The following is a 26,690-nucleotide window of genomic DNA, read 5'->3' as shown; positions in this document are numbered from 1 at the left end:
AAACTCTGCTCCCACAAAAACTCTGTCATCCCAGAGATCAGTCTGGTCATCCTTTGCTGCTCTCCCTCAATGTCAGGTTTGTCGTCTGTTAGGAAAAGAGACCAAAACTGCACACAATACTGCACAATGTTCGAGATGGGGTCTTACCAACACCCTGTACAGCTGCAGTGAGATACATTTACTCCAATACTCAAATCCCCTGAAATGAAGGTGAATACTGCTTTCTACTCCTGCAATATTGCTTTCAGTGACTGGTGTACAGGGAGATCCAGTTTCCTTTCAAAGTTACAGTTCCCCACTTGCTGGGCCTATATACAATTGTCAGCGTGCCAATGCCATTCCCAGTATTGACTTCTGGCTTCAGAACTCACTGCCCTACATGGACTCTGAGGGCTACGCAGAAATAAACAAAAATGCAGCTTAAATTCATTTGTAGTGCAACATTTTTCAAACACTCATTTTTCAAATGGGAGGCTGCCATTCTATTGTTCCCATCAAAGTACACAACATCTCATCTCCCCATTACTCTCCATCTGCCACGTATTTGCCCAGTCACTCGAATTGTCTCAATCACCTTGGAACTTTTTTACATTCTCCTCATCCACTCACAGGCTGACATTGTTTAGTGCTGTCAGCAGATTTGGGAATATTGCATTTGCGCCCCTCACCCAAAGATATGATGTGTATTGGGAATAGCTGGAGCCCAATGATCCTTACAATATCCTCCAAGCCTTCCAGATAAAAATAAAACATTGTTTTATTCCTACTCACTGTTTCCTGTCAACTCTACCATTCTAAATCTATGACCACATATTAGCCCCAGTCCCATAGGATTCGAATTTGCACAATAGGCTTGGGGCTTTATCAAAAATCTTTCTGATAATCCACTCGCATGGCACTGATACCTCCTGCATAATTTTACTAAAAGCTACTTTCTCAAATATGATTCCCATATCATAAATCTCTGTTGACTTTGTCTATGCCCATTAATTTCAGTCCAATACTTTCTCTAAACTGTTTAGTTGCTATTTTCATTCTATTCCCTTTTTCTCGCAAGACTGAAATTCCCTAGTATTGCTTGGAAGTTTTCTTTTTTGTTTTGTTTTCTTCTGTGAAGGCATAACTAAAGTATTTGCTCCATAGTCCTGCTATTTCCCGGTCCTCAATTATCTGGCATCAGACTGTAAGAAATCTGCAACCTTTTTCTCTTAATTTTGCCATTGACAAATTTCCAAAAAATATTACAAGTTCTCTATTAACAACTTTGTTAAGATATTCTTCAGAAACCCATCAATTCCTACCTTAAACTACACAATGATTGACCTTCCACAGCCATACAATCACAGAAGCACAGACTCTGTACTACCAGAAATACAGCACGGTCTGCTTTAGAAAGGAGACAGGGGAGTGGGAATAACTGGAGAAGTGAGACAATGGGTCCAATCACATAAATGAGAGCATTCAATAAAATTATTGCCAGATCAGATGAAATGGTTAGTTACATCAAATTGTGAATCTGCCTTACAGTACCATCCCAGACACCATAAACTGGGACAAGGGACCAGCCAGAATGGAGAGCTATGCACACCATGCTCGTGGACTACTCTATAAACGGGACTACCTGCCCAGCATGGGGACCATTGCAAACCTTTGCCAGGATATTGCTACTATACTTGCACGACAGAAATGCCTTGCACGGGAAGATTTGTAACCCATGCAGTGAGTGATAGTAAATGGGCTCCCACAAATGCATGTCTCTGTATCTCCACTGCCGAAATATAAGGCAAGAGATTGTGTGTGTGTGTGTGTGTGTGTGTTGGTGGCAGTAGATTTGTAAATTACTATTTGAGAGAGAATAGACAGAGAGGAAATCAGCTGAAATGTGAACAACTGACAGGGCTTTGTGTCATTAACAGAGGGAGACTGAGGTCTGTGTCATAGTCAGAGGTGACGATGTGCTTGTGAATATTAAAGGCTTTGCCAGACCCAACAACAATATAAAGCAATCCGTACAGGAATGATGGGATTTTGGTCTGCTTTGCGATACAAGCCATGGAATAACGACTCAGATTTGGTTAAGCTGCAGCAGATCATTGGCTTTTTTCAGAATGTGTTTCAGAGCTGAAGGTTCACACAGCAGATGGGATGAACCAGTGAAGCATAATCTGCAGTTCTCAATAGTTAAAATTAGGAATGGTCAGGATATAGTGTCAGTAATCAGCTTGGGGCCAAAGGGATCACCGTAGTTGTGACTCATCTGTTTCAGCCTCAGTTATTGGCCAGGGATGAGATGGAGTAAAAGGACGGAAATGGAGTTTGCATCAAGAACAGAAGACAGTGACCTCCAAGCTCCCAATATTTAAATAGCAAGGGCAGTGATGCAATGAATCCTGGTTCATACCAGAAAGTGAGTAGGTCAACCAACAAGGCCCAGTGCCAGAACTAAAGAAGGGCAGAAAGAATGAACAAGTTCACTGTTGTTTGTTGTGGTTTGGAGCGTGAATACTTACAGAGTACAGTAAATGAAAAGAACAGTAATACAGTCGCAGATGGTTAATGCAAATAATATCGACAGTGAAACTTTCCAGGGACACCAACAATAGCCAGGATAAGATAATAAAAACGTTGAATGATGTAAAGTGCATATCTGATCCGCTTTGATAACGTCCACCAATATGTGGAAAGAATCCAAACATAATAGGATAACCTCCTGTCCATTGTTGGAACATTCCAGTCTATTGTTCTCAGATTCTGATCCACTGTTGGAACATTCCAGTCTCTTGTTCTCAGATTCTGATCTACTGTTGGAACTGTCCAGACTAATATTCTCAGTTTCTGTTCTCTCCCGCTCTCTGGAGCAGTCGATCCCTGTCAGTGCTATCGGTGATGCTCCCGCCCATACCATGGGATAACATATTGAATGGAGCCCTTTTATCATGAAAAGATGGAAACCCTCCACTGGGATAATTAGAATCCACTGAGACTGACATTAGTCACAGTCACTAACTAAACAGTTTCAGTTAACCAGTTCCTTGCATCATTTTACATAACACAATAAAAGGGAACATTTACTTGGTTTGGATGGAATGGATGAGGGTTACTGATGGATAGACCATAAATCGTTCAATCTTTATAATCTGTCTTCCCTGTATGTGGGAGTATTGTGGGAACAGTGCGCTGTTGTATACGATTCACCCTGTTTATAAAAGGAGACAGGAATAAAATAACAGCTGCATAAAATGTTTGGTGGAGACGTTTCTAGATATCTTTGTGTAATGCTGCTCCAAGTTTGAAATTCCCTGTTATCAAGTCCTTTCTTAACATTGTGACATCATTCAGAGCATTGAAACTGCTGCTCAGGAACAGGGAGATATAGGAGGTAGTCACTCAACTGCTCGAGACTGGGACAGAGGAACAGGAGACAGTCTTTCAACTGTTCGAGACTGGGACACAGAGACATGAGACAGTCTTTCAACTGTTCGAGACTGGGACACAGGGACAGGAGGTAGACACTTAACTGCTCGATACTGGAACACAGGAACAGGAGGCAGTCACTCAATTGTTCGAGACTGGGATATAGGGAGATCTGGAGGCTAGTGAGGCCCCAGACTTCTGTTCCCCAGGAACAGGAGGAGGTGACTCACTACCCAACCGTCTGGGACACTGGGAGAAAAGGGAGATTGGCTTGTTACTAACAGGAATATCTGAATAAGTTGCATGAGCGAGCCATTCACTCCTGCTCCCAACATTTTTCAAAACTATGGCTGATATGTTTGTGATTCCCTCATCCCATTTTACAGAGATTCCCCTCTCTGCAGCCTCTGCTCTATTTGTTGGTCATGATGCAGATCCAGATACTGTAACTACAGTCACCATGCTTCATCCAGAGTTGGGTCACCAAAGCCTCTGGTCTTCCTGAATTTCCACAGCTGCTTAAAACACAGCCTCCAGGAAACCATCCCCAGCATTTCCACGAACGTACAAAAACTAGAGTTAAGTCAAATGTCAGTCAAAGGCAAATGAGAAGCCTGGTCTGAATCACGAACAGTTGTGAGGATTCCTCATGTTACTGAGCACATGAGCAGCAGAGAGTGATTAACACAGGCGTTCAAAGAATAGGAACAGAGCAAGTTACAAAGGTGTGCCTCGAAACTGTTAAAACCCCATTATCCAACATGGAGCACAAGGCAGGACACTGGGAAGTCAAAGAAAACGCAAGCAATGCTTTTTTGAACACTGTTTCTAAGCTTCTTAGTGTTGGAAGCTGATGCTCTTGAGTGAGCAACATTCAAGGGCAGGAAAAGATATAGGACAGTTATTCACATTGAAACTGGACAATTAAAAGTAGATGGTGGGGAAGCAGTTTAAACACCAACAAATGGGAGGGATTTGGGAAATAGACAGTGGGAGACAGACTCTGAGCCAGTTTTATGGAAGGATGTGTTTTCAGGTTTCAGAATGCTGTAATGAAGACATTTCGATCATATCTAGCAACATAGGTTAGCATGTCCGGGAATGATGAATTAATACGATATTGGTGCACGGTCAGATAGAGTCAGAGTCGGAGATGTACAGCACAGATTAAGACGCTTTAGACTAACTCGTCCATGCTGATGGGATACCCCAAATTAAACTAATCGCATTTGGCCAATGTCGATGGAAACCCTTCCTCTTCATGTACCCATCCAAATATCATTTAGACGTTATAATTGTAAAAACCCTCCACCACCTCCTCTGGCAGCTCATTCCACACATGCACCACCCTCTGTGGGAAAAAGTTGCTCCTTAGGTCATTTTTAAATCTTTTCCCTCTCATCGGAAATCGATGCCCTCTAGTTTTGGGGAAAAAGACCTTGGCTATGAACACTATACATGCTCCTCACGTTACAGGAATAAAATAACCCAGTCATCAAAGTTTGTGAGAACCCAATTTCTCGCACTCTCCCTATAGCTCCAATCCTGGCAACATCCTTGTAAATCTTTACTGAGTTCCTTCAAGTTTCACAATATATTTCCAAAAGGAAGGAGACCAGAATTGAATGCAGTACTCCAGGAGTAGCCAAAGTAATGTGCTGTCCACCCAATTCATATAGTCAAAGCACTGGCCAATAAAGGCAAGCATACTAAATGACTTCTTCACTATTCTACCTAACTGCGACTCTACTTTCAAGAAACTATGAACCTGCATTCCAAAGTCTCTTTGTTCAGCAACACTCCCCAGGAAGTTAGCATGAAGTGTACATGTCCTGCCCTGATTTGCATTTCCAAAATGCAGCACCTCCCGTTTATCTAGATTAAAAACCACCTGCCAATTGTCAGCCCATCTGCCCATCTGATCAAGATTCCATTGTACTCTGAGGTAAACCTTCTTTGCTGTCCACTGCACCATCATTTTTGGTTTCATCTGCAAAGTTAGCAACTATTGCTGCAATGATCACATCCAAATGATTTATGTGAATAGTGAAAAGCATTGGAGCCAGCACTAACCCTTGTAGCACACCAATGGTCACAACCCTCCTGTTCGAAAATCAATCCTTCACCACCACCCTCTGTCTCCTGCCTTCGGGCTAATTCTGTATACCTATAGCTAGTTCTCCCTGTATTCCATATGAACTAAACTTGTTAACCAATCTACCATGCAGGAAGTTGGCAAATGCCTTACTGAATTCCATATCAACAATGTACACCTCTGCCTCAATGAATCCTCTTAGTCACTTCTTCAAACATACTCAGTCAATTTAGTGAGATACAACTTTCCATGCTTCGAGCCATGTTACCTATCACTTATCAGTCCTTGCTTTTCAAAATCCATGCAAACCTTGTGCCTCATAATCCTTATCAACAGCTTGCTCCACGGAAGTCTGGCTCACTAGCTTTTCCTTATCATCCTTCAAAATGTTGTCAGTAATCGCACCAAGTTCGCAAGCTAAGTTACGGTACATCATCTGTGACAATTGACGATACAAATATCGCAGCAAGGGGCCCAGCAGTCACTTCACTCGCTTCCCACAGAGTTCTCAGGTACATCTGATCAGGTGCTGAAGATTTTCCCACCTTAACGGGTTTACGAACTCCAGCATCTCCTTCTCTGTAATACAGGCACTTTTCAACATGTCACGGTTTATTTCCAAAGTTCTTTAGCTTCCATATCCTTCTGTACAGCCAATACTGACGCACGATGCTTATTTAGTATCGCCTCCATCTCCTGCGGTTTTGCACATCGGCAATCTTGCTGATCTTTAAGTGGCCCAAAACTCTCCTGAGTTATTCTTTTGTCCTTAATGTATGTGTAGAGTCCCTTTGGATTCTCCTTAACCCTACTTGCCAGAACTATTTCATGTCCCCTTTATGGCCTCCGGATTTCACTCTTATGTATACTCCTACTGGCTTTAGACCCTTCTCAATAGTCACTCAGAAACTGGAATTAAGAGCCAAATGACGATGATGAATCCATTTTCGATTTTTGGAAAAACCCATCAGGTTCGCTGATGGCCTTGAAGGAAGCAAACTGCCTGAGTTACATGTGACTCCAGATCGACAACAATGTGTGTGACTCGTAACTGGATTAGTGGTGCTGGAAGAGCACAGCAGTTCAGGCAGCATCTGAGGAGCAGTAAAATCGACGTTTCGGGAAAAAAAGACCTTCATCAGGAATAAAGGCAGAGAGCCTGAAGCGTGGAGTGATAAGCTAGAGGAGGGTGGAGGTGGGGAGAAAGTAGCATAGAGTACAATAGGTGAGTGGGGGAGGGGATGACGGTGATAGATCGGGGGCGGGGGGAGGTTGAAGTGGATAGGTGGCAAAGAAGATAGGCAGGTAGGATAACTCAGAACAAGTCACGGTGAGAGTGCTGAGTTGGAAGTTTGGAACTGGGGTGAGATGGGGGAAGGGGAAATGAGGAAATTGTTGAAGTCCACATTGATGCCCTGGGGTTGAAGTGTTCCGAGGCTGAAGATGAGGCTTTCTTCCTCCAGGCGTCTGGTGGTGAGGGAGCGGCGGTGAAGGAGGCCCAGGACCTCCATGTCCTCGACAGAGTGGGAGGGAGAGTTGAAATGTGACTCGTAACTGCCCGCTGGGCAATTAGTAATGGGTAATGAATGCAGGTCCAACCAGTGATACCCTCAACCCGTGAATGAGTACTGAAAAAAACCTTGATTCCTGCTCTCCCTACCTGACTTATGCGTCCCTCTTCTCCATGACCAGACACTCAATTTCTCCCATCCTCCAGCATTCCTTACACCTATCAGCCTTACCCTTCACCCTAACAGGGACAGACTGTCTCTGTGATTTTGACATCTCCTTTTTGAAGGCTTCCCTCTTCTCAGCTGGCCCTGTAACTGCGTATATCTGTTCCAATCCAGTTTGGAAGTTCTTGCTAATATCATCAAAATTGGCCTTTCTCCAACTTAGAGCGTTACCTTTTAGATCCAGTTCATCCTTTTACATCTCTATTTTGAAACTAATAGAATTGTGATTCTGTGTCTCAAAGTGGTTCCCCACTGATAGCTCAGTCTCCTGCCCTGCCATATTTCCCAAGGGGAAGATGACGTTGAGATCCTTCTCTGTGATGGAGAGCATTGATCAAGCAGCTGCAGCGTTGTAACTGGGATTGGGGTCAACATTGTCTTCGTCTCATTGGGCTGGATCGAATCATAATTTATCTCAGGGCCATTTTCATTGAGTGTGACAGAGGGATTGTCTGCACAAAGTCGAGCTAATTTCCTGGTGCTACCTTATCGCACTCACCTCATTAACTACCTACCCCACCTCATGGTGTCCCTCTCATTCAATGCCAGCCCTATTCTCCCACCCATCACGGCTGGAGGCACTCACCATCGCACTCTTGCCCCTGGGTATTCCGTGATCTCTGGCACTGGTGCCATCTTTAAAAGGCCAGTTGAGCTTTTTTGATGTCGGATCTGATTTGTACAGTTTACCCCGAGCATGGCAGATAAGGGACAATTACACCACAGTTTGTCGACAGGGGCACAGAGGTCCTGGTAGATGGGCTAGTACAGAGGGGGCCCATTCTCTTCTAAGAAAGGGTCACACTATCAGACCCACCGAGCATGCTCTGAGCTCCCCACCCAGATCAGTGCAGTATTTGAGGTCTGAAGAAATGTCTAGCAATACAGGACAAGCATCAATAACCTTCTCCGCTCTGTTAGGATAAGGGTCACCGTATTCTGTCTGCTCCCGCACACTCACTGTATATCTGTTGCAGCAGCGACCCAGAACAATATTCATGCTCCACCACTCCCACTGCTGCTTGCAGTACCTTCCCTCTCTTTCTCTCTCCCAATTATTCGCCCCCACCACACACACACTAATAACATTGCATGGATACAACACTGTGGACTGACTCCCTCCAGACACCTCACCATATCTCCCCCCACCGACACCAGCACGAACAGCAGAGGTACCCACTCGCACCCTCCCTCCCTCCGTCCCTCCCTTTCTCTCATTCCAGGAGAAACAGCCTGGAATAGGACAGTAAGGGTCAAGCCGAGTGGTGGAGTGCCCGATATCCGTTCCCTCACGTCCCCCCTCCCCCCGCCATGTTCGGCGGAACCTGGTACAAGCCGGAGAGGACTGGGATGCCTCGAGTGGAGATTCTGAAACGTCCCAGCAACCGAGTAAGGAGCAATGTTCAGTGAAGGGCAATTCTCACTTTAAAACCATTGGCAGCTCCATTTCCCCCCGGCACAACTTAGAAGCCATGGCCCTGATGCCATCTCCCTTTTGTGTAGAGCTGGTACAAATGGATTCCCCATGGTCTCGGTGGGCAGGAGGGTGGGCTCACAACACATCGTCACCACCATCTCCCAGGAAGGGAGCACGGAGACTCCGTCCTACACCTCCCCCTGTAAACAGCTCAGATACTGAAACTAATCTGTGATAGTTACTGCTCTCCCCACTTGTCCTGACATCTTCAATAACCTGTTCGCATATACATCCTGGCCCTTTGCTCCTGCACCTCCTTTATAACGGTACAACCTGTTTTGTATTGTCTTTCAATGTCCTTCCTACTAAAGAGCATCACCTCACACTGTGCTGCATTGATCCTCATCTGCCACACACCTGAACAGTACACCAACATATAACTTTCCTGTTGGAGTTCCACACCGTCCTCAACAAACTTTACAATTCTTTCAGGTTTGGGATCTGCAAATATTGAAATTGTCCTACAGTCACACTCCACTCAAAAATACTGACACACACCAAACAGAGCGAAATATTGACACACTCTCCAGCTCTATATTTCTGTCAATGTATAGAGAGTGCTTCTATGTGTCTGTATTCGTGTGTGTATCTGTGTGGGGTGGGTCTGGCAGTCTCTGTGGTGTTTAAAGTGATGTAATATCCTTCAATATGAATTCTGAGTAAGGGTCACTCGATCCAAAACGTCAACTTTCATTTTTGTCCAAAGATGCTTCCAGAGCTGCTGAGATTTCTCTTGTTTTCAATCTCTGTTGCACCCCCACCCTGATCCCCCACCTCCCACCCCACTGTAATCGTGGTGCTGAAGTGTGTAAACGATCAGGGATTCAGTCTGGGAGGGAGATAGGGAGGGCAGCAGCTCGCAGCAAAATCCAACCCGAATTTTGATTGCACCAAACATACACACACGTGCATACACGCGCGCGCACACACTCACGCACATGCACACACTCGGTTGGTTTGGAGACGATTGTCATTGTACTTCGGCCTGCAGAGTGGAACATGTTCGTGTGGAGAAATGTCTGCGCTCCTTCTGCAATGTGGAAATGTTTTGTCACTGGTAGTGTTTCCAACACACAGTTTACACATTAAAGCATATTTCCATTGCAATTATATCCAAGCAGTTCCGAGTGAGCCACTTTCCAAGGAGTTGAGATTAATTTTAATGCACTTCCTGTAACTTGGAATTTTTAATGTTTTACTCTTACAAGTAATCTTACATTTGAGAAAGGATTGAAAAGACCTAAACCAGACCAGCAGAGTGTAGGCATGTATCACTTTTAGAAAAGAGGGAAATGGAGAGGAAGGGAGAGTGGTTTTGACCCAGTTTCAGTGATTCACACCGAAAACAAGAAGAGTTCCCATTGCAAGAGATGCAGAGACAGAGATCCACACACTAATGCAGGAACACATGTAACAACCACAGAGAGATAGACATGCAAACAGAGGTCAACAGAGACATATATAGACACACAGGAATAGACAAACACGAACAGAAATATGCAGACACATACTTGGACATGCAAACACACATAGACTCATCGAGTTATACAGGGTATTTGCAAACAGGCCTTTCGGCCCATACAGTCCATGCTGACCATAATCCCAAACTAAACCAGTCCCACCTGCCTGCGCTTGGCCCAGATTTGTCCAAATGTTCTCTTATTCTTGTACATAACCAAATTCGTTTTAAATGTTATAACTTCACCCACAATCCATCACTTCCTCAGAAAGTACATTCCCTTCACGAACTACATGCGGTGTAAAAATGAATCACCTCACAGGTCCTGATCAGGTGGACCCAATAAATTTGTAGGAAGCTAAGGAACTGATTGCTGGGTCCCTTGCTGAGATGTTGTCATCATCAATAGCCGCAGGTGAGATGCTGGAAGTCATGAGTTTGACTAAAGTTTTGCTATTAAACAAAGTGGAAAGAAAAAGCCAAGAACTATAGATTGGGGAACCTGACATCAGTGATGTACCTGCTTCTTCCTTTCTCAAATAAAACAGATGTGAAGCTCACATGTCACAGTCTATCAATGTTTTCCCGGTTTCACATACTGATTACCTTATTGGTTTCGAAATGGGTCCTAATTTTTTCCTGGTTATTATGTTCAGCTTGTTTTTGTACAACATCTTGGGTTCCCCCTAACTTTGCCTGCTGCACTTTTCCATGCCCCTGTCAGTCTGCTGTGGGTGAATTTTCTAAGTTTCCCTGAGATCACCTCTCATTCTTTGAAACAGTACAGAACACAGGTATAATCTCATCCACACTGCATGCAGTCTGTGCAGAGCGCCTTTATTTCGATATTCCAATTTCCGTTAACTGAAGGCCAACTTCACTTTTACCTTTCCGTTTCCCAAGGTCGCCCCTGAACCACGTGGGTTCAATTTTAATTACTATTCACTTTCTGAACTCTTAAACAACCACCTAAATATCTAACTGTATCACATCCAATAGTTTTCCATTGTCTCCCCCTACAAGAAACATCTTCAAACCGTTTCAAAAAAAGTTTGTTAACAGTGATTATTCGGGTGAGATCCAAGATGGCGGCGATCCAGTAGGTCTGCCCTGCTGAGCTCTGCACCAGAACCCAGACAAAGTTATGCATTCACCATCTCTTTCTTCCCTATTGTGGTAAAATCGGAGGTTTTTGATCCCCACTATTGCTTTATGCCATTTTAAGTGAGTAACGGAAAATAACTAAGGGAAAAGGATCATCAGGATCACAACCAGCAGTGCACTTCAGCAATGGATACGCCCGCGGCTGTGACGTCAGCCTCTGCAAACGCTCCAGGAGACTTATCTGTGGAGTAGAGGCTGGCCTCAGAGTTCAGAGCCTGCGAGAGAAGATTGATTCAGCGATGGAGGAGACCTGAACCAGGCTGGAACTGATCTCAGCCAAGCTGCAGAAGCCGGATCAGGAGACCCAGCATCTCGGGCCGTGCATCGTCGAGGTGGAACAGCGGGTCGTGTCGAAGCCCTGGAATGGTAGCTAAGGCCCTTAGTAGAATAGGTCAACGACTTCAAAAATCAGGGCCATCAGAAGACCATCAGCCTGTTCGGGCTGCCAGAACGAGAAGAAAACGGCCAGCTCGTCAACTTCTTTTCATTTCCCTCACTTACCGCCGAATGAGAAAGTGGGTTTGGGGATGGTGGGGGTGGTTACATTTTGTTTCACCCGAACTGCCTGAGGTCAAAGTATGGATTGGACGGTTTTAAGTTTCTTGTTGTAAGACGCATGGAACTTTTGAAAACATTGTTTTGCCCGGAGTTGATGAGCGGCTTCAGCTCGGAAGAGCCACGAGGGATTAATGGGTGATACGTATACCCTCTGCAGGAAGGGGGGATCTCTCCACTTATTTGTGTTATATGTTGGCTCATTTTAGAAATATTTGTGAGAAGTTTTGCTTTGGCTGTTATTGTAGTTATAGTTTCAAGTTTGTGTGAACTGTTTACTGTTTTCACTTGACGTGCGATAAATGGATTCTTCTCCCAGTGGGTCATGGGCTGCTTCGGATAGTTATGGCTAACCGCTTGTTTAATGGTGCACGTGGAACCTTAAGGAGAGTCACTCACTCATTAAGAGAAAAAGATACTTCCATGCCTCAGGAAGGAAGGGGTCAACGTAGCCTTGCTACAAGAAACACATCTAACTGATAAGAAGCACTTAAAGTTACAGCAGGGAAGGTTCTTTCCGGTGTTTATTTCATCCTTTAATTTGAAAAGTAGAAGAGTAGCTTCACTCATTCATACAAACCTTCCACTTCAGTTGTTTGATCAAATTAACGATGAACGTGAGTGGTTTCTGATCCTTAAAGCTTTAATACATGGAGAGGAATATGGGACATTGTATAAATTGCCCCACCACACCCCCTCAAATGCGCTCTCCAGGTTGATGACCCTTGGGGAACATTGTACAATTAAAAGGGAGACTTTAAACGACTTATGGACCCCGAAGTGGATAGGATGTCAAGGGGTCACACGGGTATTTCCCAGCCATCAAGGCAGCTGGTGGACCTGAACAGGGAGCTGCCTTGGAGGGCGTTTGAGATGTCTTCACCCTGAAGGTAGGGGTTTTACGTTTATTTTTATCCCACCTAAGTGCTATACCAGGATTGACATTTTTTTGCCCCATTGGACTTTTTAAATTCGATGCTGCCCTGCAAAATTCTGATCATGCAGCAGTGTACGTGGATGTTAAGGCCAATGACGATGGGACAGGCTCACAGCACTGGCGCATGGATCCTTGCCTCCTGAAAGATAGCAAATTCATTGTGTACTTTTCGCGGGAATTGAAGTTTTTATCGGGACATTAACTTGGGTACTGACAGTAACTCATCTGTGTTCTGGAAGACTGTCAAGGCCTATACAAGGGGTTTGATTATTTCTTACTCGGTGACTCAGAAGCGGCAGATGGGACAGCAGTAGCGTATGCTCAAGGCTTGGCTGAAGGCAGCTGAGACAGCATACTTTGACAGACTCTCTGGAACTAAGTTGCAGCAGATTACAGCCCTTCGGGCTTCTCTGAGCACTGTGCTCACCCAGACTGCAAACAGGGAGATTTCCTTTGCGAAACAGAGGTTATTCGAGTATGGTGCTTAACTGAGAAGGTATTTGGCGCACTTGGCCAGAAAGAAGAGTGCCCCCAATCTATTACATCCATTAGAGAGGGTGCTGGTACTATCATCCTGCCGTCCCAAAAGGTTCCCTACAATCGGATGTGGCTGATTGAGCTTGCAAAGACCTGCGGTCAGTTTGGCTGGACATTGAGGCATCGCAGGCAAAATGTCCCCTCATTAATCTGTTGTTCATGGACAAGACGAGGATTGTTATGAACCATTGCAGAAATCCAATTGTCCATAAAATAGTTAAAGCCTGAAAAATGATGCGACAAAGTGAGGGCAATTTACAAAAATAATCTTCCCCTTTGACTCCCATTGTAGGATCGGTAGGATCCCAGCTGGGGTTGATGGATTATGGCTTTCAGCTCTGTGAGTCCAGAGGAGTTTCCTGTTTGGGAGAATTATTTGACATGGTGGTCATGGTGGTTTTAGAGCAGCTGAGCCAGAAATATGAGTTATCTTGGAGGGGCCACTTTCGTTACTTTTAGATGAGGAACTTTAGACAGAAAAAAACGACGACATTAATGGTTAGTCCCCATAGGTCGGAAATGAAGGGAAGAGTGCTTCGTCCACAGGTGCTCTCTCAGTCAACACCCTGTATTATTTAGTAAGAGGTAGTGTCACAAATGATATAGAGCGGCTGCAAGGAATCTGGGCACAGGAATTGTGGGTGGAGATCTCACCAGAGGAGTGGAAAGATATTTGGGAAACCGTAAGGAAGATTTCAATTTGCAATAGGATGTAGGCTATGCAGTTGATGGTACTCCGCAGGGTTTAATTGACACCCGAGCAGCCTGTCAAATTTAAGACAGGAGAGTCCCCAATGTGCCCCAAATGTACAATAGATGTTGGTACACTTACGTATTGCTTGTGATCATGCCACAAGCTTCATTGGTATTGGTGCACTATTGCAAATGTTTTGGAAGGGGTTTTGGGAACCGAGGTCAAGGCAAATCCGCTGAATCTTCCCTATTTGGACTTGCATGGGAATAAATTGTTTAGTATTCTTTCATTTTGTGTGAGGAAGAACATTCTGATAAACTGGGTCCCAGGAAACCTCCCAGGACTCTGATCGTGGTGTAGGCTAGTTATGGAGCCAATTCCCCTCGACTTCCTTATGAGTATGGGCACCCAAGAAATGAACATTGTCATAGGACGTGGCAGCCCTATTTCAACCATATACACATGGTTTTATTGGCTATATTGGTCAGGACATTTGTGGAACAGTGAGGGCTCTGAGAGGAAGAATTCTGAACAAATACGGGTATGGCAACTCATGCTACCGGTGATGGGGAGCTTTGGTAGGATTGTGCTGGGTGTTGTAACTTAATGTAATTTAAGTTAATTTGCCTTGGTTCAGCTCGGTTTAACCTATGTTTTGTTTTGATTTTGTTTTGACATCAGCCCATTGATTTTGTGCACAGGGAAGAGAATGAGTCCATTCAGCCACTCATGCTTCTTACACAGCAACCAGAGTAGGTCATTTCACACCATGTGTCAATTATACAGGATTGGAGGGAATGAAGAGAATATATAGAGGTGAGACTACAAGCTTACCACATTCACGATGGAATATAAAGTAGTGAGAAAACTGCTGAAATTTAAGAAAATTATTAAAATCGATTATTCAGGAATTAATGAAAGAACATTTACAAAGTGAAGCCACAATCCATCAGAATCAACATAATTTTACAAAGGATGAGTCATATTTTCATTATTTATTTGAGTCTTTAAGAATGTGACAAACAAGCTGCATAATGAGGATCCTGGAGATGTAAAATCAGGACTTGCAGAAGACATTGAAGAAGGTGTGCACAAAAGATTAATCTGCAGAATAAGATTACATATGGTTAGAAGTAATTTATTCGCTTGGATGCAGGCTTGGCGAAACAAAGAATTGCATTGAGTTGGAATAACTGGTTCATTTCCTGTTTCCAAAAATACCATAGGGCTCAGTCCCCAGGCTCCAACTATTAGCAATAAATACTATCACCTATTTGAGGGGATGGACATGCTATTATCAGTTTTTCAGAAGACACTGACTCAGTTGAGAAATTGTAATGAATGTTTAAGGATAGGTTGCAGATGAAATGAAACAATGAAAAATATGCGGCCGTTTTGGTCAGTGTAACAGAAAGGCAACTTCCTATCCAAACAGAGGGAAACTACAGAGTGCTTAGGTACAGAGGGATCTGGAATCCTCATCCATATCGCAAAAGACACAGATGCAGGTGTAGCAGATAATGAGAAAGGCAACTGCAAATTTGGTATTTATTTCTGAAAGAATAGATTATAAAGCGAGGGAGGTACTGCTGCAATAATGCCAGGCATTTGTGAGATCGCAATTGAGTACTGTGTACAGTTTTGGTGTCCTGACTGCAGGAGGGATGTAATTACCATGGAGGCAGATCAGAAGAGGTTTACTAGACTGATTCCAGAGATAAGGAGTTTGTCCTCTGAAGAGAGATTGAGCAGTTTAGGCCTTTACTCTCTGGAGTTTAGAAAAATGGGAGGAGATGTCACTGAGGACTGGACAATGTTAAAGGTGATTGATAATGTCGACATGCATTGGGTATTTCCTCATGTGGGGCAACCTATAACAAGAGATCAGAGTTTTAGGAGAAGTGGAGAGGAATTAGAACAGTGATGAGATAATGGAGCAGGCTTACATCAGCCGTGATTGTATTCAATAATGGAGCAGGCTGACATCTGAAATGATTATATTCAATGGTGGAGCAGGCTGACATCAGCAATGATTGTTTTCAATATTGGAGCAGGCTGACATCACATATGATTGTATTCAATGGTGGAGCAGGCTGGAGGAGCTGGATTGCGGACTGATGTTCCTCGACTTTCTTCAGCCCTTCAAACGTGTTACACAGGAATAGGGGAGGGCTGGTTAATCGACAGAAAGCAGGCACTCCAGATAAATCAGATTTAATTAGTTTAAAAGAATGTAACCAGTAGGGTCACACAGTGACCAGTGCAGGGTCCTCACCTATTTACCATCTATATCAATGATCTAGAGAAGTGGAACAAATGTACTGTAACTAAGTTTGCCAATGGAAATAATATAAGCAGGAAAATAAATAATCAACGGAAGTTGTAGAGTCTGTAAATGGATATGGACAAGTTAATCAATGGATAAAAGTTTAGCAGGTGGGATTTAACGTCATATATAACCTGTAATTTTCTTCCAGGAAGAACGGCAATCAGTATGTTACTGAAATACAGAGGGATTACTGGACTTAGTGATACCGTGTGTACTGAAGGGTTTACTCTGAGCCGTGCAGACATGGCATGTGTTGCTCCATCACCCTGATCGTCTGCTGCCTGATGTTCCCAGCGGGCCGATTGCTCTCATCGACCATATATATCCTCCGTCACTGAATGATGACACTGATGTTGAGATCGGAGAGATGATGGAGCTGTCACCCAGTCCTGCCTGGAAAGTTCTGGAACATAGAAGCTGAATGAAACTCTGACCCCAAAACCACTGGTAGCACGGTCCTCCCACTGATATGAAGCTGCAGGTCGTGTTGAAGGAGGTGACACCGCTCTGTGACCAGCTCCTTGTTCAGTCAGGGTCCCCTCACACTCTGCTCCTTGGTTAGGTGGAGCTTGGGAAGCTGTTCCTGGAAAACCCCGGGGTGGATCCAGCAGATCCCTTTCCCCAGACACACGCATTGCGTGGTTTCAGAGCTTCCCCTCTCAGCAGCCTCTGCTCCATTTGTTGTTCATGTTACAAACGCAGATGCTTTTACTATCGTCCCCATGCTCCATCCACAGTTGTGTCACCAAATCCTCAGGTCTTCCTGAATGTCTGAAGTAGCTCACAGCACAACCTCCAATAAAACATTCCCAGCAGCTTCACTAACTTTCCAATAACAGGAGTCAGACCAGATTCCCTCAGTTCCAAGTTTGATGCCTGATAATTAACAATAGTACTCGAGGGGCTTCCTCGTGTAATTGACCGCATGGTCAGTTGAGAGGGACAAACACAGATGTTCAGTGAACAGGCACAGACCAAGTTTCAAAGATGTGTCTCAAAGCTGCTGGGACCCCCTGCCCACCAAGGAGCAGTACATGGGACACACCAGGAAGTGAGCAACAGCCCAACACACACTCCACTGTTCATGGAGCACCACATGGGACACACCAGGCAGTGAAAAGCCCGAGACACACCATTTCATTGTTTCTGAGCTTCACAGTGCCAGCTCTTGATACATTTGTGGGCGGCACGGTGGCACAGTGGTTAGCACTGCTGCCTCACAGCGCCAGAGACCCGGGTTCAATTCCCGCCTCAGGCGACTGACTGTGTGGATTTTGCACGTTCTCCCTGTGTCTGCGTGGGTTTCCTCCGGGTGCTCCGGTTTCCTCCCACAGTCCAAAGATGTGCAGGTCAGGTGAATTGGTCATGCTAAATTGCCCGTAGTGTTAGGTAAGGGGTAGCTGTAGCTGTAGATGTAGATGTAGGGGTAGGGGTATGGGTGGGTTACGCTTCGGCGGGGCGGTGTGGACTTGTTGGGCCAAAGGGCCTGTTTCCACACTGTAAGTAATCTAATCTAATTAAGGATCCAAATGGGATCCACAGCCGTGATGTATAGAAGAGCATGTTGTTTCTGAACTTCATAATTACGTCCCCGGGAATTCAGGAATATTAGCACCAACGGTCAGGTTAAGGTATAGAAAGACAGATGCTCGTGTTATAATTGGATCATTACTTGATCAACAAGTTGAACAAACACGGCTCTTCTCAGAGAAATGGGATGAGCCGGAGGAGTCAGATGCTGACGGGACCAATAACAAGAGTAAGAACATAAAATAAATATGCTGACAGATCAGCTCAAATGGTCAGTTATGCCCGATACCAACTCCACCTCACAGATTCAGACATCATAATCCAGATAAGATATATATTCAGCGTGAACCACTGTGCAGATGAGGCTAGTGTAGTGCTCAATACAAACCAGCAATCTGTACAGACTGTGCAGACCACATCAGTCCACGGGGGGCTGTGCAGTGAATACCTGTAAACCTGGAGAAGTTACCCTTGCAGCATGTAGAGCTGTGTCTACCATCCGAGTGCATTGCTCAGTAATACTGTATTTGATCACTGCACACTGTCGGGAAACTTGCAGCCCATGCTTCAAGTGACAGGATGTGCAACTCCCATCCATTTACAGCTGCATATCTTCATTGTGCCAGGCGCTTTAGAACATCTAATCAAGAGGAATGATGAAGCTTAAATAAGCTTGACGAGGCAAGGGTTAAGCAGTGCCCTAGAAGGTTGCAAGGTAATCAGGGTGTAAATGAAGAATAAACTCAGGAGAGATAAGTGTGCATGATAAAGACTTGGCGGGTAGAATTAAGGTAAAACCTAAGACGTTCTACGCTGAGATGAGAAACAAGAGGATGGCCAGAGTGAGGGTAGGGCGATCAGGGATAGTGGAGGGAACTTACGCCAGGAGTCGGAGGAGGTAACGGAAGTTCTTCATGAATATTTGCTTCAGTATTCACTAATGAGAGAGACCTTGACATTTCTGAGGACAGCATGAAACAGAGGAATATGCCAGAAGAGGAGGATGCGTTGAAAATTTTGAGAAACACACGGATAGATAAATTTATTTGGCCAAACAGGATATGCCCTAGGATAGTATAGGAAATGAGAAGAGATTGCTGTGCATTTTGCGATGCTCTTTTGCATCCTCACTGTCCACAGGAGTCGTGCTAGATGTCAGGAGGCTGGCAAAAGTTCATGCCTGGTTCAAGAAAGGGAATAAGGATAATCCTAGGAAGTATTGGCTAACCAGTCTTACACTAATGACGGGCAAAGTATTGGAGGGGATTTGAGAGACAGGATTTATGAATACTTGGAAAATTATAAATGATTAGAGACAGTCAACATGGCTTTGTGAGGAGCACGTCATGCCTCATAAATCTTATTGAATTCCTTAAGGATGTGACAAAACACGTTGATGACTAAGAGTAGTGGATGTGGTATATATGCATTTCAACAAGGCGTTTGATAAAGTTATTTACGGTAAGCTCATTCACAAGATAAGGAGGCGTGGCTTACAGGGAGGTCTGGATGTCTGGATGGAGAATTGGCTGGCCCACAGAAGACAGAAGGTGGTGGTAGATGGAACAGATCCCTTCTGGAGCTTGGTGACTAACTTGGTGATCTGTTCTGGGACCTCTGCTCTTTGTGATTTTTTTAATGAGAGAGTAGATTATGAATTGGAAGGGTGGATTCATAGGTTCGCTGATGTTACGAACTTTGGTGGAGTTGGTGGTTAGTATGGAAGGCTGTTCTAGGTTACAACAGGACATTGACATAACTGAGCTGATGAGTGACAGATCGAGATAAATCTGGAACGGCGGGATCTTGGGTCCATGTCTATAGATCCTAAAAGTTGCCATCCAGGTTGGTGCTGTTATTAAGAAAGCATATGATGTGTTGGCTTTCACAGCCGGGGAGATCAGTTTCAGAGCTATGAGGTTATGCTGCAGTTCTATAATCCCACTGTTTAACCCACTGTGATGAAGTTGAATGTTGTTCTGCATTGAGAGCTTGCAAGTACTTGTCATATGACTAGCTAATATTTTCAGAGTTTACTATACTGAAACTATGTAACATCTGGCTGTGAAAGAGATATGTTGAGCTTTGGTTGCTCTTTTAACAACTATTCGAATTTAAACAACCAAGTTTAAATAATGTCCCACTATACTAAACCCAATCGATTTTAAATTTATTGTTTTGCCAACATCAAACCAAGGAGATGAGCTGATGTTGAGGGAATGAAGAGGCACGCATTTTGGAAGTTAGACAGAGAGTAAACTACCATCGTGATAGTCTGCCAAGAACAACATTCTCTGTGTAAGATTCATTTTTGAACGAAATATCCTTGCATTAAAAGACAGAACATGACCCAGGGAGAGATTCAGTGGAAAGAAGGAGGGCATTGGAGACTACAGCCACTGTCTGGTTTAAGTAATTGTAATACAGTTTTTCTTTAATTGGAAGATTATATTGTTAAACGTGGAGAAAGATAACAAACAGTTCAGAGAAAGGGAAGATTAGAGTTTGGAATAACTGTTGTTGTTCAATGTTCACTTTTAGAATTAAGGGATACATTGATATTATTTCCTGTTTAGTAGCGGAATTTGCGAGCTCTCTGTCACTCGACTTTAACAGATTATGAGTGAGGTGAGCTTTTCTGAGTGTTTGGTTTAATTAACAGAAGAGTTCAGCGCCGTGTCATAACACCACACTTGTAATACCGTGTTCTAGTCACCTCATTAGAGGAAAGAGGTGGAAGCTATAGAGGGAATGCAGAGAATTATCTATGGAACAGCAGAAATGTTGACACAAGCCACACAGAGAGAGTGAAATATTGAGAAAGTCACCACGTGAAAAGTAAACACTGGCAGATTCCCGATGTCTATTTAAACGTCAGTGTGGCACTGGGTGTAGTGTGTCTGTATTGATGACTGGGTATCTGTGTGTGCATGTGCATCTGTGTATCGGCATTTGTCTATGTGTGCTGAAAATGTGTTGCTGGAAAAGCGCAGCAGGTCAGGCAGCATCCAAGGAGCAGGAGAATCGATGTTTAGGGCATGACCCCTTCTTCAGGAATTTGTCTATGTGTGCCTGTATATGTGCTAATGCATCAGTCTCCGTGTGTGTCTGTGCATCTATATTCATCTCTGTGTGTCTCTGCATGTCTGAATTTTTCACTGTGTGTATCTGCGTTTCTGCATTCATCGCGGTGTAAATCTGCATGTCTGTATTTGTCTCTGTGTGTATCTGCATGTCTGTATTTGTCTCTGTGTGCATCTGCATGCCTGAGTTTATGTCTGTGTGCAGCTGCATGTCTGTATTCATCTCTGTGTGTACAAGACTGTCCGTATTCAACTCTGTGTGTATCCGCGTGTCTGTATCCATCTCTGCGTGCATCTGTGTGTCTCTATTCGTCTCTGTGTGCATCTGCGTATCTCTATGTGTATCAGCACGTCTGTTTTTGTCTCTGTGTATATCAGTTTATCTGTATTCAACTCTGTGTGTATACGTGTATTTGTATTCATCTCTGTTGGTATCTGTGTGACTTTATTCATCTTTGTGTGTAACTGCGTGTCTATATTTTCCCTTCTGTGTATCTGCGTGTCTATATTTGTCTTTCTGTGTATCTGTGTGCATGTATTCGTCTCTGTGTACATTTGCGTGTCTGCATTCATCTCTGAATCTGCGTGTCTGAATTCATCTCTATGTGCATCTGCCTGCCTTTATTCATCTCTATGTGCATCTGCCTGCCTGTATCCATCTGTATGTGTCATTAAATTTGTCTCTGTGTGTATCTGCGAGTCTGTATGTGTGTCTGCGTATCTGTGTTTGTCTCTGTGTGTATCTGTGTGTCTGTTTTCATCTCTGTGTGTATCCGTGTGTCTTTATTCGTCTCTGTGGGCATCTGTGTGACTCTATTCGTCTCTGTGTGTATCTGCGTGCCTGTATTCATCTCTGTTGTGTCGCTTCCTGTCTGTATTTGTCTCTGTCTGTATCTGTGTGCCTGTATTTGTTTCTGTGTGTCGCTCCACCTCTGTATTCATCTCTGTGTGCGCCTGTGCATCTGTATTCATCTCTGTGTGTCTGTATTTGTCTCTTTGTGTATTTGCGTGTCTGTTTTTATCTCTATATTTTGTCTGCATGACTATATTCGTCTCTGTGTGTATCTGTGTGTCCATGTGCACAGCGGATCGGTCAGCCTCTCTGGTGTTTAAAGTGATGCAATGTTCCCCTCTGCTGGCCTTCACACTCCTCTGCGTTGACAGCGCCACAGGGTGACAACCATCAGGGCATTCAGTCTGGGAGGGAGGGGCAGGGAGGCAGCTCATAGCGCCATCCAAACTGACAGAACCATCTGCACACGCACACACACCCACGGTTTGGTATATGGAGGATTGTATTCGTACTGAGGACCCTTAGAGTGGAGAAAGTTCATGTAAAGTTATGTCTATGGTCGCTCTGCAATGTGGAAGTGATTTGTCTTTGAAGATTATTCATGACACAGAGTGCGCAAATTAAAGTGTATTTCTTTCGCAAATGCATCCAAGCAAGATTGACGGAACAATTTGTAAGTCAATGCAATGAATGTATTTCACGTTCATTATTTTGACATGTTTTATAATATACTCCTACAAATTATAAATGAGAAAAGATTGAAAATCCTGAAATGGACACAGTGGTGGTGGTAATATCTCAGGAACGATATCGTTAGATATCAGACGAAACTGCTCTGTGCTTCCAAAGACGTGATTTGAAAAACCAAACAGCCATGCAATGTGAAAGATTGACAGTATTTGATGTCCTCTGAAAAAAACAAAAAAAAAACTGACACTAGTGCAAAGGCATGGGGATGCTAGCGGAAGGTGGCATTGTATAACTATAAACTTAACAGGGACAGACGTAGAGGTGTGGGGGGGGGGGGGGCGGTGGTGTTGAGGGGTTGATCTCAATTTCAATTCATTTACCCCAAAAAACGGCAGGACATCATTTCACGGAGATACACACAAACATACACAGACACGTTAAACACACAACACATATACATACAGATATGGACACACAAACAAACACACACACTCCTGCACACAGTTTCTTTAAGATAGAGTTGAATAAGCTTTTCATTAATTTGGGAATCAGTGATCATTTGGCGAAGGCAGGAGAATGTAGGTGAGAAACAGTTCAGCTGTAATCCAATGGCACAGCACATCCAGTGGGCTAAGGGGGCTGATTCTGCTCTATTTTCCCATATTCAGTAGAGAGCTTTCAAAGGTTGAATTTGAATGCAGATTACAGGGTTAAAGGTAGGCTTATTGGCAGTGTGGAGGAACAAAGGGATGTTGGGGTCCACGTCTGTAGATTCCTCGAAGTTGCCAAAGTCCTCAAGGGAAGAATGTGTATGATGTGTTGGCTTTCATAAGCTGGGGGATTGAGTTTCGAGCTGCGAGGTTATGCTGCAGCTCCTTAGAGGCCTGGTTAGACCACACTTGGAATATTGTGTTGAGTTTTGTTCGCCCCATTAAAGGAAGGATGTGGAAGTTTTAGAGAGGTTGCAGACGGGAGTTCCCAGCACGTTGCCTGTCCTATAGGGCATGTCTTATGAAGAAGGTTTGAGGGAGCTTTAGCTTTTCTCATTAGAGTAAAGAAGGATGAACGGTGACTTAATAGAGGTGTGCAAGATGATGAGAGGCACAGATAGAATGGATTAGTAGATTCTTTTTCATAGGGTAGAAATGGCTAACACGAGGAAAACATAATTTTAATGTGATTGGAGAAGGGTTTTGGGGGGATGTCAAGAGGCAGGTTGTTTGCACAGGTAGTGATAGCTGCGTGGAATGCACTGCCAGCAGTGGTCGTAGAATTAGCTACATTAGAGACATTCAAGTAACTCTTGGATAAGCACATAGATGATAATAGGATGATGGCTCTGCAGTTTAGTTTAATCTTAGAGTAGGATAAAAGGTTGGCACACCATTGAGGGCTGGATGGGTCTTACTGTTTCTACTGTTCAATGTTCGCTGTTCTCATTTCTTGAACTCTTGTGAAAATATTGTACCTGGAATTCCTTTAACTTCAGTGGAGGTTAATCTGATCAGTATTTGATTGTTGAGGGTTAATGGAAATTTGGGGAGGGTTGAGGGGCTGAATGGTCTATATCTGTTCCTAACCGTTGTGTCAAAAGAATAATGATTGGTTTGAGGGGAACTCATTTTGAGAATAAGGGCATTCCTATTTCAGACAGGGAAAGGGATGTTCCTTTTTCTTTAGGATTGTATGGATGTGATCTTCTCATGCCCAAGTATCAGTGAAGACTGAGTTAATGAAAACACTCAAGGAGGAGTTATATAGATCGTTGATGAACAAGAGAATCAATGATTGTTGGGAACAGACAGGAAAGGGATGCTTAATTACCATCACATCAACAATGGACATTCTGAATTGTGCAGCAGACTCGAGGGGCTGAATGGCCACCTGCTGCTCTTGCTTCATGTATTGTTCACTCACTCAACCCCGCGATGCTGTTACAGAAGGTGAGGAAGATCGCATTCAGTCATTCAGGATCGATCTGCACCTCTAAGTAATTATAAAGAAATAGGATGAAGCTCTTCAGCCATTTCAGTACATTATGCAGCGCAAGAGGAGTTCACACCTACTTTCTAGATTGCTACACAGGAACAGGGGAGTCCTGGGTAACTATGAGGAAATAGATAGTTGGGAGAAATGTGTATTTTCCGGTTGGAAATCTTTAACTTGGTGAAGTGCCTCAGAGATCAGTGCAACATCAAAAGCTATTTAGAATCTGTCAATGATTTGCGTGTGGGAACTGATTGGATGGAAATCAATTGGCTGAACCACGAAGATTCGATAAGATGTCAAGTGGAGGTAGAGAGTCTGTCATGTGATACAGACAGGGAAGGTTAGTGTGCAAACCTTCAGCAGAAACAGGATAACATGGGGTACCGAAGTTTGTGCTGTGGCAGAAGGGGAAAACAACAGTAATCTAATTCGAAGAAGAGAGATCACAAAACTCAGTTGTACAAAGGCATTTGTTCACCCTGGTACATACATCACACGGGGTTAGTATGCAGATACAGAAGTAATTTGGAATGATTACTTCATGAAAGGGCTATCAGGATATTTTACTGCATCTGTACAGAGGATTTCTGAGTCAACATCTGATGTACTGTGGGCAATGATGATTCCATAAACTGAAAAATAAATATATTCAATAGCTTTAGATGATTTTGCGAATATGTTTCACTGCACTTGCTCTTGGAAAGAAGGCCTTATTCTGTCATATAGCACGGAAACAGACCCTTCGGTGCACCATGTCCATGCCGACCAGATATCCTAAATTAATCAAGTTCCATTTGCCAGCACTTAACCCATATCCCATAAAACCTTCGTGTTCACTCAAATGGCTTCATTCAAATGGCTAAAAATGCTGTAGCTGTCCCAGCCTCCAACATTTCCTTTGGCAGTTCATTCTATACACTCTGTGAGAAGTTACCACTTTTGTCCCTTTTACACCTTTCTCCCCTCACCTTCAATCTATGTGCTCTAATTGTGGTCTGCCCTAAGCTAGGAAAATGTTCTTGGATCTTCACCATTTCTTTTCTCCTCATGATGTTTTAAACCTCTATAAGGCGAGAGCACTTCCGGGTTGAGAATGAGAGGCGTTCGTATTGAACTGTATAAGATATTGAGGAGAGTGTATCTGATGCATAGCCTATGGACATTTTCTCTGGTATATGAGTCTAGAACTGAGGATTCAAATTTAAGAAAACAACATGTATATGTTATATACTCTTTTCATAGTATAAGAAAACAAATACTATGAAGACATGATTTTATTGTACAAAAATATGAGGACACATACAAACGTATCTTCATTAAAACTCCTACATGGAGCAGAGAACAGGGACATCGTCCTACAGTTCCGAGAATGTTCAAGGAGGCCTCACGTGGTCCAGTTTGGTGTTGAGATAACATTATTGTATACTTCTGCTCCGAGATGGAGAAAATGCAACATGCTGGAGAAGCCACTACTTATTGCTACCTATCTTTCCTTGTTCCTTCTCGCAGCAATGTATGAGAGGTGAAAACCGTTCAGTCATCTTTATCATTCATGTAGGATTACTGTTGAGGAATCATTGGCATCTCCCCACTGCCTAAAATCAAAGGTAATTCAGCCAAATCCGACTGTTCCAGGAATAAATCCTGCTTGTGTGAGCAGAACAACCTCAGAAGCAGAATAACATTTCATTATTTTACTTTTGTCTTGAGTTTAACTATTGCTTGGACAAAGCTCTTTCAAGCTGATATTTTGCAGCTTTTTTTCCTGCTTGTATTTAGGTATGTGTATGTGTGTGTCTGTGTGCACTTGCGTGTGTGAGACACTGTGTATGTCTTAGTGTATGTGTCTGTGTGTATGCACAGACTGCATCTCAGTATGCGTTCAAAGATAAATATTAATGTACGTATTTGTCCAAACTGTTTGCCATTTATTTTTCCATCTTAGCTTTGATGAATTATTTTTGCAAATGTAAGATATCGAGATGTCTTGTCCCCAGCAAAGAACCTGACCTAGTCTGAGACCTATATCATTGGTCATATCACCAACAGAGTTACATTTAAAATTTATCATGATCAATGGAGGAACGGGACTAGAAAATGAAACAGTGGTCCAACCAGCCCCAGACTGAACACGGAAGAGGATAATTTCACAAAAGTTTGTTTGCGTGGGAATGCTCTTCCCCAGAAGTTTGTGGTGCCTGTGTGTTT

The sequence above is a fragment of the Chiloscyllium punctatum genome, chromosome 30, assembly GCF_047496795.1.
Source record: "Chiloscyllium punctatum isolate Juve2018m chromosome 30, sChiPun1.3, whole genome shotgun sequence".
Classification (NCBI taxonomy): Eukaryota; Metazoa; Chordata; class Chondrichthyes; order Orectolobiformes; family Hemiscylliidae; genus Chiloscyllium; species Chiloscyllium punctatum.
Note: the sequence above shows the minus strand (reverse complement) of the source record.